We start from the raw sequence: 16477 nt of genomic DNA on the forward strand, positions 1-16477 counted from the left end.
GGCAATATCTCATTGATCTACAGCCTCTTCACCAGGGATAAGGGCATTAAGTTGATGCTTGCTCCCAAATCGCAGAGTGCTCTATCAAACATTGTTTCCCCTATGGCACAGGGGACATGAAAACTCTCTGGATCTTTTCTTTTCGTAGGCAACTGTGGTTGAATGAGGGCACTGCACTCCTTGTTCATCACTATAGTTTGGCCTCCCTTGAGTGAGCTTTTCCTGGGAAGCAGCTCCTTCATATACTTGATGTATGCGGGCATTTGTTGAATAGTCTTGATGAATGGTATGTTGACATGCAGAGATGCAAACAAATCTAGAAACCTTGAGTATATTCTCTTCTCCACAGCACCATTGAGCAGTTGGGGAAAAGGTGCATAGAGTCTCAGCAGCTCCTATTGTGAGATTTCTAGTTCTTGATGATCTTTTTCCTTCTTCTCTACTGAGGTATCTTCAGGTTGTTCTGACAGCTTGCTTGGCTTGTCCTCAGTCTCCTTATCACTTATAGTGACCATCTTACAATCTTCCCATCTTACTTTCTTTGTTTCACCTCTCGGATTCTTCTCTGTGTCACTTGGGAATCCATCTGTGGGTTTGGGAATTTGCTCAGAGAGATACCCGACTTGAGATTCCAACCTCTTGATTGTGTCTCCCTGGTTCTTGAAACTGGCTCGCACTTCCTCCTTGAACACCTTGTTGTCTTGAATCTCTTTGCCTATGCTTTCAAGTAGATTCTCAATCCTTGAGAGTCTGTCATCAAATGATTGTAGATCGTAATTAGAGGTGGAAGGATGAGGTAAGTTATTTTGGTTTTGATGTGGATGTGGAGAGGTGTTGTTATTGGGGTGTTGATATGGTCTAGATGTGAAGTGTTGGTGGCTTGCATTGTTGGGATTTGGGCGTCTTTGATCAAGGCTTTGGTCTTGTTGATTTCCCCACCCAAAGTTTGGGTGATTCCTCCATCCAGGGTTGTAGGTCTTAGAGTATGGATCATGGTTTTGCCTAGGTGAATTCCCAATGTAGTTGGCTTGCTCCTGACTACCCTCTGCTTCTTCATTCACTCCTTCTTGGGTTGTTGATGAAGTGGCGATTGCTGCTACTTGGTTCCTCTCCATCTTCTTGGTGAGGTCAGCCAGTTGCTGGGTAACGAGCTTGTTTTGGGCCAGTAGAACATCTACATTATTTAGCTCTATTACTCCTCTTGTGTTCCCTCTTTCGGAAGCATAGAAGTAGTCATTCTCTGCTACAGTTTCAATGACATCTATGGCCTCCTCAATGGTTTTCTTCTTGTTCAAAGATCCTCCGGATGAATGGTCTACGGCCTTCTTTGACTCATAAGAGAGCCCTCCATAGAAAATGTGCAGCTGCACCCATTCATTGAACATATCTGGTGGGCACATCCTTGTTAGGTCGTTAAACCTCTCCCATGCTTCATATAGAGTCTCACCATCTTGTTGCCTGAAAGTTTGGACCTCAGCTCTCAGTCTATTGATTCGTTGATGGGGGTAAAATCTTGCTAAGAATTTGTTCACCACATCTTCTCAAGTTGTCAAGCTCTTCTTTGGGAAAGACTCCAGCCACTTGGCTGCCTTATCCTTGAGTGAGAATGGAATTAAGAGTAGTCTATAGGCGTCAGGATGAACACCATTAGACTTCACTGTGTCACATATTCTCAGGAAGGTGGTTAGATGTTGATTGGGGTCTTCTTGGACACTTCCTCCGAACGAACAGTTGTTCTGAACAAGGGTGATGAGCTGTGGTTTTAGTTCAAAATTGTTGGCATGGATGGTTGGCTTTTGAATGCTACTTCCTCAGTTTCCTGGGTTTGGATTGATGTAAGAGCCTAAAACTCTTCTATCCTCCCCAGCATGATTTGCTCGACCTCTTCCGCCATGGTTGTGAGTCTCTTCTTCATGATGGTTTTCCATATTTTCTTCCATGTTTGGTTCAAAGTATTTCTCAAAGTGTTCCTCCTCTTCTTCAGCACCAACTACACATTTTTCTCTTTCCTCCCTCCTTAGTCTAAGGAAGGTTCTCTCAGGTTCAGAATCAAAGGAAGTTGAAGCCCCGCTTCTTCTCCCTGTCATACAACCAACAAGTACAAGCAAAGAGAATAGGTGCAAAAAGTATATCTGTCAGAATTACTGTTAGTGTGAGTGATGCAATATATCAAATAGTTAGTAGGTTAGTGAAATGAATGGTAAATAACAAAGAAAAAGTAGGGGGAAGAAAAAAAATTAACTAAAACAGAAAGTAAATGACTCAAACAGAAAATTAAATCAAACAAAAATAAAATGCTCAATCTAGTTATCCTCCAATTTAATCATTGTTGATGCACAATCAATTCCTGGCAACGACGCCATAAACTTGATGCACGGAAAACTTGTCTCGCAAAAAATTTCCTTCGGCAAGTGTACCGAATTTGTCGTCAAGTAAAAACTCACAATAGAGTGAGGTCGAATCCCACAGGGATTGATTGATCAAGCAACTTTAATTAGAGGAGTGTTCTAGTTGAGCGAATAAGAATTTGAGTTGAGAATTGTAGAAAATAAAATGGCGGGAAAGTAAATAACAGAAAAGTAAATGCTAGAAATAAAAGCTGAATGTAGATGACGGAAAGTAAATTGCAGAATCTTAAATGGGAAAGGGGAAATTGCTCATAAAAGTAAATGACAGAAATTAAAGAGAATGGGTAAGATCAAAAATGGGGGGTTCATTGGGCTCAGGAGATGTTCACTACAAGAAAAACACCCATTCAGGTACACTTGAAAAGTGTAGCTAAAAGTGAAAAAAAATGATGCCTTAGGCTACGGCTACGCTTTTTGGGCTACGGCTACGCTTTTTGGGGTGATTCCTATTCGGCCGTTGCCTATTCTCAAAGGCTACGCTTTTCTGCACCAAGGGCTACGCTTTTGGCGTTTGGAAATAGGCTACGCTTTTCAAGTGATGCTGTCCAGGATCAAAGGCTACGCTTTTCAGCTTTCATTTTTCCAGAATAGGCTACGCTTTTCAACGCTAGTGCATCACTTGTAAAGCGTAGCCACATTGTATACCATAGCTACTTTTTATAAGAATAGCCCTAGATCCCTCTTTTTTTTGTATACTATAGCTACTGTATATAAGTGTAGCCTTAGGTCCGTCATTGTTTTTTTTTTATTTTCTATATATATATATTCTAATAATTTTTTTCTAAAACCTAATATTTAGTAATATGATTAATTATTACATGTATATTAATTTTGTATTTTTATTTGAATGAATTGAATATTATAAAATAAAAATAAATACATAATTATACTAAATAATTTCTTTAAATGAATACATAATTCTATTCTACGTGTTAGCATCTTTTTGAGACTGCTGAGAACAATTTGTGAGTCCTTGCTGCCCAAGACAAATAAAAAAGAATTTCTGTATATAATGCTTCCATGACTCTTTGAAGTTCCTTGCTATGAGAAGCCTTCATGTTTCATGAACATTGCATAAAGCAGCTCATTCCATGTATCAGGTACACCGGGCAGACACCAGTGGCTGCAATCTTGCCGATGGAGTGCCGCCGTGCCGCCATTCGGACCAAGATAGTAGATTGATGAGTGTCCATCTTTTCTCTGAGTTGTCATCTCTATTATATTCAATATTTTCAACTTGACAAGTTCAGTGCTGTTTTTATGTGATGATAGCAATGAATTGCCTATTTTGAATTGTGACCAATTATCATTAGGCACTAATGACATGTTAAGCTCTGGCAGTGTTTCCAAATGACAACTTCCACTGCTTCTCCAATCTCCACTTCTGTTCATACATTATTGGATAAATATATGTAAAACTTGGAAGGCAAAATATAAATCATAACAATTATTGCAACAAATTACAAACCTGAAGTGCACGGGTGCATATGTACGAAAGAAAACTTGACTCTTGTTAAGATTTACAGTATCTTGTATCCAATTCAACACTGTCTCCATTGACTTCCTATATGCATCTTCCACCTTCATTTCCACCTTAACTTCCATACCTTGTTGGAAATAATAGCCCCTGAGCAAATATGAAAATGTTTGTTTATAGGTTTGTTTATCGAGATTCCAGAATTAATCCATGTATTAAATGATTCTTAACAGTTAGCATAACACTGCTACCAGCTCAAACAACTAAACCAAAATAACTGTAAAAATTACAGACAAAAAAATTGTAATTGCCATGCAACCATTTAACCATAAATTCAGCACAATCATCATTTAGCAAGAATTAAATTGACATAATCAAACAGATTTGGGACCCAGCAGCAGCAGCAATTAAATCATTCAAGAGATAACGGCAAAACAACAAAATAGGGCAGGAAAAAAAAGACAACCTAAAAGAAGGTGAAAATTAGGGCAGAACCGGATAGCACAGGACAGAATAGCAGCAGGTAGAATCGAAGAAAAGGAATTTGTGAAACAGCAGGCAAAGACAGCAAACGCTGGTGGTGCTGGGTGAGCCACCAAATTTTGCTCCTGAAAAGGAAACACAATTATGTCCACTGGCAGGTCTCCATAGGAACAGTTTACTAAGTTTTTAAAAATCATAGGGACGCATCAAAGATCTTATTATTGCTTCATCAAAGGACATATGCTCAGGATCTTAGATTTAACAATTTTTTCTATCTTATATTTACTTAATTTGAATTAATAACTTCAAACTTAACTACTTAAAGCATGCGCTACTCAATCATTTTTTCCATGAAATGGAATTTTGTAACTCATCAATATGTTCATATATTTCTCTGTACATAAGCCCCCATATTAGGCATTCACTTTGGCTTCATTCAAAATTTTAGTTGAACCTCAGATAGAAAAGAGAAATAAAGCTGGCAGAAACATACCAAGATAAAGTCTTATTGGATGTTGAAAGATAGTTCACGAGCATACCCAAATTTCTCTTGAGGACGCCACGAACTACACTTGAAGTCTGAAAAGGGAGGGGGGAAAATGAAAAAATCATCCTCGACAAAACATTAAGGTGTATTGACAGGTATTAGTCATCTTAAATTTTTCTCTTTAAACCATACTCACAACCAGCAAAGCATACAAAATTAAAGATGATTTTTTAAATGTAGAGGTTTCATAGTTGTTTCATGTAGGCTACCTTTATCACCACATCTTTTATGGAAAGACTCATGGAAGTTTACAGCATCATCTGAGAAAAAGTACCTAAAGAAGTCTTCAACCTTTATCTACAGAGTTTACAGCACACCTGTGTATTCTTCTGGGACTGCACATTAGAAAATAAGCTCAGATCAGCAGAGGTTTTGAAAAAATATGATGGATTAATAAAACATATTTTAAGTTAAATACAATAGACATTTTTTTATCTTTTTTATAAAAGAATAATTTCATTAAGATTTAAGGAGAAGGATAATATGATAAAAAAGCAAAACAAAGGATTCATCTATAAAGCATGGCTTTTCAAATCCTAAACATAATGGGCATGAAAAATTGATCAATTTTGCTTAGGCAAAGTTTCCTAGGGTTATATATTTAATAATTTTTAACTTCTCAGACCATAAATAAACAGAGGGGTTGGAGAATTTCAAAGACGGGATCAATCAAATCCGTTTACCAACTTCTATTTGTAAGAAATTCCATTTCAATTTGGTTTCCTTTCTTATCAACAACAGAACCAACTTTCCCACCAATAAAAGTCCTCGACTCATATATATCCACCTGATCGAGAGCAATTAGAAGTAAACATACTGGATAAAATGCATTAGCTAGAATATCCTAATAAATTTAACACCATAATTGTGTTAAGAAACTGACCAAATCACTCCCCTTTGCTTCAAAAATCAAGTTTACCATGTACACCATAACATCCAATTTCAAAATAACATTTTCTTCGTTCCATACTGATAAGTTGCTTTGACTTTTCACATATATTCATAAATCAAAGTATCAAAATGACTTATAAAATATGAAATGGAGGAAGTGTGATACTAAAGATTAAAGGAGTTGAACCTCGTGTCCTTGATCCAAGAGTTCCACTGTAGTTGACATGCCAGAAAGCCCAGCTCCAATGATGGCAACTTTCAGCTTTGGTCCTCGATAATGTTCTGGCTCCGGCGAAAACAGCCCTTTTGGCGCTGGCAGGAAACCATTTCATTTGTCAAACTTACAGCTCAGCTCAATTACTTAATAACTAAACCTGGTAACATGGCAAACCAGATTCATTCATAAGCTCACACCACTCCCCTATGATATGTGTTGTGTACTCAGGTTTGAGACTTGATTAGGGTCAATAGTGTGACTACTATATAGACATCACTCAAAATCCATTCACAATAGACAATAAAAACTGAACCAAAAGGTTTAGTATGACTACTATATAATGTCTGATATCAAAGTCTGTCCACATCCTCAATCTAATTTCAGATACTATATAATGTCTCATATCAAATATGCATGCAACCACAATAATAGAGCTGAGAAATGAGAAGTTACCTGGCTCACTGAGCAAACACTGCATTTCCTGTTGAGATCAAAGAGCCAGAGAGAGAGTGATCAAAACAATCTAAAGCTCATGGCAGCCACCAAATTTTGCTCCTGAAAAGGAAACACAATTTTGGACGAAGAAAATTATTAATCCTCAACATGCATTTGGATTCAGTCTCAATGAATAAGCTAATGAAAAAACCAACCATGAACAAAAGGAGAAATGATACATATTGATATTCCTAGATATTGTAGTATAAATTTTACACAAATTTAAAAGTCCAGTATAAAATTATAAATACAAAAATGACAAGCATATCTCATTCAAATTAATTTTCAACCACATCCAATAATAATATCCTAAATTCCAAATTTAAAAACAAGGCAATATACAAAAATAATTAACAATTAGAATAATAAAACCAAATTAACAAAGACCAGTGAAGCATAGATTTCCAATCACTCAAGCCAAACTTCTAATTGTATAACGTGAAACTTGTTTTTCTAAAAATCTGACATTGAAAGTGCATAAATTGCACTCCAACTATATATACTGCATGTTGGAGTTATAGGCTATATGTTATCCTAAACTGAACTGCATGTGATCTCATGGTTTCTATTTATATTTATTTATTTTTTATTATGATAAATTATATCTAAGAAGATAGTGGGCCTAAGGCTCCATTTGGATATTGTCCTGAGACATAAATACAGAGACGGAGATGGTGACATTAGGGATAGAGACATACTAAATTGTCAAAATCTTGTTTGGTAAAAATAAAGACCAAAAAAATTTAAAAGTCATTTTTGTTCCCATCTCCTTACCATCCACACCAAACTACCATCTACCTTCTTCCAACACCATTCTTGACCTATAAAAATTTCCGTCTCTCTTCCAACACCATTCTTAAACCTTTCACCTGTATTATAGTCATTAACTAAGTTTGAGTTTAGTAAGCGATGACCCTTCATGGTTTATGTAGCATGTGGTATATTAAATTGTTCAATGCTTTTTTGAAGACTCGTGTTATGCAACACCTCAAAATAGACTATTTTGTCCCATTTTTCTTCTGACTGGCAAATAATTGCTCAATCACAGGGATGAACAGATTGGCAGTAATAATGTTTAAAAATGTGGGTTGCTGATGTTAGGGATGAGCAGTGTACAGAAGAGAAATATTGGATATGTTGTTCCAGTAGTGATGACTGATGAATACAAAACTGTGAGATAAGATGAAAGTAACTATATCACTATAAAATTCAGAAGTAAAAAGAATATTAAGGCAACTAACCCTTAGCTTCCTATCTTTATGTTGAGATAAGATGAAAGTAACTATATCACTGGAAATTACATAAGCAGGCCCATTTGCATAAGGAGGATATACTTCTTCTGGCCACTCCTGCAACAATAAAATGTAAGACATCAGAACAGAACAAAAAACACAACACCATTCTTCTGAAATGGTCAAACATATGAAATTATATTTAAGGCAATGATGATATCAAAAAAAAAATAAGTCAACTATATAAAAGAAAAATAAGCATGAAAGGTCACTACATCTTAAAAAAAGGTATTGGTATATACTATATATTACTAATAATGACATAATAATAGTAATGGATGCACAACTCATGTATTTGGTAGCTGTCATACCTTATTAAACCAATTTGAGACAAAGCTAGTTCTTAATTTAATCATTTCATCATTTTTTTTTGAAATAGCTCTCAATATCTCTCTCCGGGGAGTGCAATCCCTTCTCTTTGTTTGACATTCCTTAATAGAATGTTGAACCAACACAGATTCTTTCTCTATTCCTGTTCAGCAGAGACAATGGGCTCCTTAAAAACTAGCTTAGTCTTGTTTCATACACCTAAAATTGAGACTTTCAACTTCTTAACTGAAGATTGCAGGTAAGTTTCTAGTGATCTCTTTTTAATCAAAAACCCTCCACTGCATTTGGATTCAGTCTCAGTAACAAAAATACAGAGAAAATAGACAAGCTATATATTAAATCACAGTTCACAAACCCTAAAATACCACACATCTTCATCAACAACAGCGTGCATGTTATCAAATTACAGTTCACAAACCCATATTTCGCAGATTTAAACCCCCAATTAAAACCCCTAAAATAGGAACCCTAAGCCTCTACAATTTCAGAACCAAATAGAAATCAATACATACCTATTCAATGATGTAAGCACAGCGAACACGATGATGAGAAGCATGGAGATGACGCTGGTGAGAGCGGCGCAGCGACGATGGTGAGGGCGGCACAGTGACGATCAGTGCAAGCGATGGCGGAGAGGAGCGACGGTCAGTGGGGGTTTCTTCTTGTAGTGAGAGTGAAAGGGAATGGCGAGAGTGAGAGGGTCAATGGCGAGAGTGAAGAGAGTGAGTTGGGGGCGACGATGGTGAGCTTTGGAGGCAGGCAGGGTTTCTACTTCGCGATGAAGGTGATGAAGAGACTGAGTGATGAAGGTGCTTTGGAGTGAGAGGGTTTACGAAAGTGGATGAACCTGCTTTGGAGGTGATGAGTGAGATTTGGAGGGAATGGCAAAAATTTTACTAAGTGTCATTGGTTCGCTTTCACGAAAATGAGGAAGAAAATTTACTAAGTGTTAAGTTTTTGGCTCTACATACATTAGGCATCACTTTTAAAAAGCACCTAAAACTTAACAAATAGGCTATCCTTTAAAAGCGTCTCCTTTGATACGAAAAGTGAATCTATAGATGTCAACCTACGGCTACGCTTTATAAGTGATTTCTATAATACCTAAGGCTACGCTTTTTAAATGATGCCACATTTGTGTATCCTTTTCAAATGTAGTTTAAAAAAAGTGTGGCTGAATGGGTATTTTTCTTGTAGTGGTTGCATTCTCCGGATCAATTTCATTTTCATCTCTTCCTCAATCAATGCACTCATTGATCTCCTTGGCAATCTTAAGTGATCAAATTACAATTTCTTGTAATTCAATCTCTCAAATCTTGATCAATAGCCAATTCCTTGGTCAATTGCTCATGAGAAGAGATGAAGTATGGTCACTGATTATACCACATGCATTTCCCAAATCAAGTGTTGAGAGGATTATAGTCACATATCCATCCAAACCCAATTTGGTCCAGCATGAGAAAGCATTTCTAGCATGATCTCTTCATTCCTCTTTCAAGGTTCAGAAGAGATCCAAGTTTGAATAGCTTCTTTTCCAAGATAACTACCCAATTGGATGAAGATTGAAAGCTTTCAAGTAAAATCAAGAGAAAAGATAGAAGAAGAATAATGAAAACTAGTATTGATCCATCAAATTACAACAGAGCTCCCTAACCCAATGAAAGGGGTTTAGTTGTTCATAGCTCTGGAAAATGAAAACAAAGATGGAGAATACATGATGAGACTAGAAGTGCAGAGAAAGTAAAATACAGAGAGTAGTTCTATGCCAAGAGGCTCCCTATAATTTCCAACTCCTAATTTAATTCAAAGCTACTCCTATATATACTACTCTTCTGTTCTTCTAGTTGGCTCTTCAAGTCTTGGGTATGGGCCTTTGGATCTTGAGTTTGAAGCAATTCTCTTCTTCATTGGGCTTGGCTTTACTTGCAGAGAGAAAGTGTGAAGTGGGCAGAGACTTTAGCTCAGGACGTTAGTGGTGTTAACGTTCAGTGAAGATATGGGTTTGAGAACGTTAGTGACAATCACCTTTTTCACTAATGTTCCTCACCCAAGTAAGAGCCACGTTATCTTCAACGTTATTGGTACAAACGTTGCCACTAACGTTGCCTCTTTGTCCTTCACACACGTTATTGGGACTTGCCTTTCCTAATAACGTTGAGAAGTCTCTCCCTTCCTTACGTTAGAGTCCACGTTAACTTAGTTAACGTGGCTCTTTTAACGTAGGCTTGCCAACCTTCGAGAACATTAGTGACACTTACCATTGTCACTAACGTTCTAATGTGCCCCTATTTCTCACGTTAGAGTCCACGTTAACTAGGTTAACATCGCTTCTAACGTGGCCATGCTAGCCATCTCCAACGTTAGTGACAAAGTTGAGTGTCACTAACGTTGGCTCATCATTCCCTTATCCACGTTAGCTTCCACGTTAACTAAGTTAACGTGGGAGTTAACGGGGCTCATAGTGGCTTATGTGGGCTAATTCCAACGTTAGTGACAATGTTGGGTGTCACTAACGTTGGCGATCACCTCCCTTCTTCACGTTAACTAAGTTAACGTGGGAGTTAACGTGGCTTATTTGGGGCTTGTGTGGGTTCCTTCCAACGTTAGTGACAATGTTTGGTGTCACTAACGTTGTCGACCACTTTGTCTCCTCACGTTAGCTTCCACGTTAACTAGGTTAACGTGGAAGTTAACGTGGCTTATTGTGACTTGGCCAACGTTAGTGACAAAGTTGAATGTCACTAACGTTGGCTTCCCCTTTACTTCTTAACGTTAGAGGCCACGTTAACTAAGTTAACGTGGCAACTAACGTGGCCACTTATGAGCTTGGTCCAACGTTAGTGATAATGTTAAGTGTCACTAACGTTGGCTCCATTTTCTTTCTTCCACGTTAGAGTTCACGTTAACTTAGTTAACGTGACTCTTAACGTGGGCAATGATGGCTTCGAGAGCGTTATTGGCAATTACTTTTCCCATTAACTTTGCAAGTTACTCCCATTCCACGTTAGTGTTAACGTTAGTGTAACTAATGTAGCCACTAATGTGGTTCTTCTTTGCTTTCTTTGTCCTGAAATCAAGCAATAAAGTGCATCAAAGTTCTAGTCCAAGTCATGGGAAATGCAACATCCAATTTGTCATCAAATTCATGCAAAATCCTCATGAAATCATGTAAAGTGCATAATGTATGCTTGAATCAAGATGTAAGTGAATATCTGCCCAAAACTAGCTTATTTCCTAAGAGAATGCATGAAACTACCCTAAAAACAGTAAAGAAAAGGTCAGTGAAACTGGCCAAAATGCCCTGGCATCAGCACTGTTCAAGCATTCATTCAGAAAGACAAAAGTATTGCCACCACATCAAAATAACTAAACTGTTTTAAAATTCGAAATTCATGCACTTTTTTTTCTTTTTCAATTAAAAACATTTTTCATTTAAGAAAGGTGATGGACTCATTTTCATAGCTTTAAGGCATAAACACTTAGACACTAGTGATCATGTAATAAAAACATAAATAAACATAAAGCATTAAAATTTGAAAAACAGAAAATAAAGAACAAGGAAATTAAAGAACGGGTCCACCTTAATGATGGCGGCTTGTTCTTCCTCTTGAAGATCTTATGGAGTGCTTGAGCTCCTCAATATCTCTTCCTTGCCTTTGTTGCTCCTCTCTCATAACTCTTTGGTCTTCTCTAATTTCATAGAGGAGGATAGAATGCTCTTGGTGCTCTACCCTTAGTTGTCCCATGTTGGAATTTAATTCTCCTAAGGAGGTGTTGATTTGCTCTCAGTAGTTTTGTGGAAGAAAATGCATCCCTTGAGCTATCTCAGGGATTTCAAGATGAGGAATTTTGATGCCAGGGCATTTTGGCCAGTTTCACTAACCTTTTCTTTACTGTTTTTAGGGTAGTTTCATGCATTTCCTTAGGAAATAAGCTAGTTTTGGGTAGATATTCACTTACATCTTGATTCAAGCATGCATTGTGTACTTTACCTGATTTCATGAGGATTTTGCATGAATTTAAGGACAAATTGAATGTTGTATTTCCCATGACTTGGACTAGAACTTTGATGCACTTTATTGCTTGATTTCAGGACAAAGGAAGCAAAGAAGAACCACATTAGTGGCTACGTTAGTTACACTAACGTTAACACTAACGTGGAATGGGAGTAACTTGCAAAGTTAATGAGAAAAGTAATTGCCAATAACGCTCTCGAAGCCATCATTGGCCACGTTAAGAGTCACGTTAAATAAGTTAACGTGAACTCTAACGTGGAAGAAAGGAAATGGAGCCAACGTTAGTGACACTTAACATTATCACTAACGTTAGACCAAGCTCATAAGTGGCCACGTTAGTTGCCACGTTAACTTAGTTAACGTGGCCTCTAACGTTAAGAAGTAAAGGGGAAGCCAACGTTAGTGACATTCAACTTTGTCACTAACGTTGGCCAAGTCACAATAAACCACATTAACTCCCACGTTAACTTAGTTAACGTGGAAGTTAACGTGAAGAAGGGAGGTGATAGCCAACGTTAGTGACACCCAACATTGTCACTAACATTGGAATGAGCCAACATAGGCCACTATGAGCCACGTTAACTCCCATGTTAACTTAGTTAACTCCCACGTTAACTTAGTTAATGTGGAAGCTAACGTGGACAAGGGAATGATGAGCCAACGTTAGTGACACTCAACTTTGTCACTAACGTTGGAGATGACTAGCATGGCCACGTTAGAAGCCACGTTAACCTAGTTAACGTGGACTCTAACGTGAGAATTAGGGGCACATTGGAACGTTAGTGACAATGGTAAGTGTCACTAACATTCTCGAAGGGTGGCAAGCCTACGTTAAAAGAGCCACGTTAACTAAGTTAACGTGGACTCTAACGTAGGGAAGGGGGAGAATCCTCAACGTTATTGGGAAAGTTGAGTCCCAATAACGTGTGCGAAGGACATAGTGGAAACGTTAGTGGCAACATTTGTGCCACTAACGTTGAAGTTAACGTGGCTCTTGACTTTGGTGAGGAACGTTAGTGAAAAAGGTGATTGTTACTAACGTTCTCGAACCCATATTTTCACTGAACGTTAACACCACTAATGTCCTGAGCTAAAAGTCTCTGCCCACTTCACACTTTCTCTCTGCAAGTAAAGCTAAGCCCAATGAAGAAGAAAACTGCTTCAAACTCAATATCCAAAGGCCCATACCCAAGACTTGAAGAATCAACTAGAAAGAACAGAAGAGTAGTATATATAGGAGTAGCTTTGAATTATTTTGGGAGTTGGAAATTATAGGGAGCCTCTGGGCATAGAATTACTCTCTGTATTTACTTCCTCTGCACTTCTAGTTGCATCATGTATTCTCTATCTTTGTTTTCATTTTCCAGAGCTATGAACAACTAAACCCCTTTCATTGGGTTAGGGAGCTCTGTTGTAATTTGATGGATCAATACTAGTTTTCATTATTCTTCTTCTATCTTTTCTCTTGATTTTACTTGAAAGCTTTCGATCTTCATCCAATTGGGTATTTATCTTGGAAAAGAAGCTATTCATACTTGGATCTCTTCTGAACCTTGAAAGAGGAATGAAGAGATCATGCTAGAAATACTTTCTCATGCTGGACCAAATTGGGTTTGGATGGATATGTGACTATAATCCTCTCAACACTTGATTTGGGAAATGCATGTGGTATAATCAGTGATCATACTTCATCTCTTCTCATTAGCAATTGACCAAGGAATTGGCTATTGATCAAGATTTGAGAGATTGAATTACAAGAAATTGTAATTCAATCACTTAAGATTGCCAAGGAGATCAATGAGTGCATTGATTGAGGAAGAGATGAAAATGAAATTGATCCGAAGAATGTAACATCTCCTAAGCCCAATGAACCCCCATTTCTGATCTTACCCATTCTCTTTAATTTTTGTTACTTAATTTTATGGGCAATTCCCCCATTCCTATTTACAATTCTGCAATTTACTTTCAGTCATTTACTTTCAGTTCTTTAATTCTAGCATTTACTTTTTCTGCCATTTACTTTCCCGCCATTTTATTTTCTGCAATTCTCAACTCAAATTCTGATTCGCTCAACTAGAACATTCCTCTAATTAAATTTGCTTGATCAATCAATCCTTGTAGGATTCGACCTCACTCTATAGTGAGTTTTTACTTGACGACAAATTCGGTACACTTGCCGAAGGAAATTTGTTATGAGACAAGCTTTCCGTGCATCAAGTTTATGGCGCCGTTGCCGGGGATTGATTGTGCATCAACAATGATTAAATTGGAGGATAACTAGATTGAGCATTTTATTTTTGTTTGATTTAATTTTCTGTTTGAGTCATTTACTTTCTGTTTTAGTTAATTTTTTTCCCTTCCCCCTACTTTTTCTTTGTTATTTACCATTCATTTCACTAACCCACTAACTGTTTGATATATTGCATCACTCACACTAACAGTAATTCTGACAGATATACTTTTTGCACCTATTCTCTTTGCTTGTACTTGTTGGTTGTATGACAGGGAGAAGAAGCGGGGATTCAACTTCCTTTGATTCTGAACCTGAGAGAACCTTCCTTAGACTAAGAAGGGAGACAAGAGAAAAACGTGTAGTTGGTGCTGAGAAAGAGGAGGAATACTTTGAGGAATACTTTGAACCAAACATGGAAGAAAACATGGAAAACCATCGTGAAGAAAAAGCTCACAACCATGGCGGAAGAGGTCGAGCAAATCATGCTGGGGAGGATAGAAGAGTTTTAGGCTCTTACATCAATCCAAACCCAGGAAACTGTGGAAGTAGCATTCAAAAGCCAATCATCCACGCCAACAATTTTGAACTAAAACCACAGCTCATCACCCTTGTGCAGAACAACTGTTCGTTCGGAGGAAGTGTCCAAGAAGACCCCAATCAACATCTAACCACCTTCCTGAGAATATGTGACACAGTGAAGTCCAATGGTGTTCATCCTGACGCCTATAGACTGCTCTTATTTCCATTCTCACTCAAGGATAAGGCAGCCAAGTGGCTAGAGTCTTTCCCAAAGGAGAGCTTGACAACTTGGAAAGAAGTGGTGAACAAATTCTTAGCAAGATTTTACCCTCCTCAACGAATTAATAGGCTGAGAGCTAAGGTCCAAACTTTTAGGCAACAAGATGGTGAGACTCTATATGAAGCATGGGAGAGGTTTAAAAACCTAACAAGGAAGTGCCCACCAGATATGTTCAATGAATGGGTGCAGCTGCATATTTTCTATGAAGGGCTCTCTTATGAGTCAAAGAAGGCCATAGACCATTCATCTGGAGGATCTTTGAACAAGAAGAAGACCATTGAGGAGGCCATAGATGTCATTGAAACTGTAGCAGAGAATGACTACTTCTATACTTCCGAAAGAGAGAACACAAGAGGAGTAATGGAGCTAAACAATGTAGATGCTCTGCTGGCCCAAAACAAGCTCATTACCCAGTAGCTGGCTAACCTCACCAAGAAGATGGAAAGGAACCAAGTAGCAGCAATCACCACTTCATCAACAACCCAAGAAGGAGTGAATGAAGAAGCAGAGGGTAGTCAGGAGCAAGCCAACTACATTGGGAATTCACCTAGGCAAAACCATGATCCATACCCCAAGACCTACAACCCTGGATGGAGGAATCACCCAAACTTTGGGTGGGAAAATCAACAAGACCAAAGCCTTGATCAAAGACGCCCAAATCCCAATAATACAAGCCACCAACACTTCACATCTAGGCCATATCAACACCCTAATAACAACACCTCTCCACATCCACATCAAGACCAAAATAACCCTCCTCAGCCTGACCTATCATCATTAGATGACAGAATCTCAAAGATTGAGAATCTACTTGAAGGCATAAGCAAAGAAATTTGAGATAGTAAAGCGTTCCGAGAAGAGGTGATGTCCAATATGCAGAATCAGGATGCTGCCATCAAGAAACTTGAGACACAAATTGGCTACTTATTCAAGCAAATTTCCAGCCACAACCTTCGCAGCAATACTAGCTCAACAAAACGGGAGGAGTGTCAGGCTATCACCCTTAGGAGTGGGAAGGAACTGAAGGAAACCCCCCAAAAACCACAAGAAGATGACTCAAATAAAGAGAAAGAAGAGCAGGACGAAGCTCGAGTTCCCACTTTGAGTTCACAAAAAGGGGAAGGAGTGCTGAAGCCAGATGCCCCAAGAGTCCCATACCCTCAGCAATTAAAGAAGAAGGGAGATGACAATCAATTTTTGAGATTTTTGGAAATCTTCAAGAAACTGCAAATCAACATACCCTTTGCTGAAGCAATAGAACAAATGCCACTCTACGCCAAGTTCTTGAA

General features: G+C 38.0%; 1 pseudogene; it reads right to left on the reverse strand.

Moving 5' to 3' along the window:
* Window positions 1–3449: 3449 nt before the first annotated feature.
* On the reverse strand, window positions 3450–4565 carry LOC110265641 (protein trichome birefringence-like 11 pseudogene; annotated as a pseudogene).
* Between the last annotated feature and the right edge of the window lie 11912 nt (window positions 4566–16477).

Source organism: Arachis ipaensis, chromosome B8 (genome assembly GCF_059453495.1).
Source record: "Arachis ipaensis isolate K30076 ecotype BB chromosome B8, ASM5945349v1, whole genome shotgun sequence".
NCBI classification, from domain to species: Eukaryota; Viridiplantae; Streptophyta; class Magnoliopsida; order Fabales; family Fabaceae; genus Arachis; species Arachis ipaensis.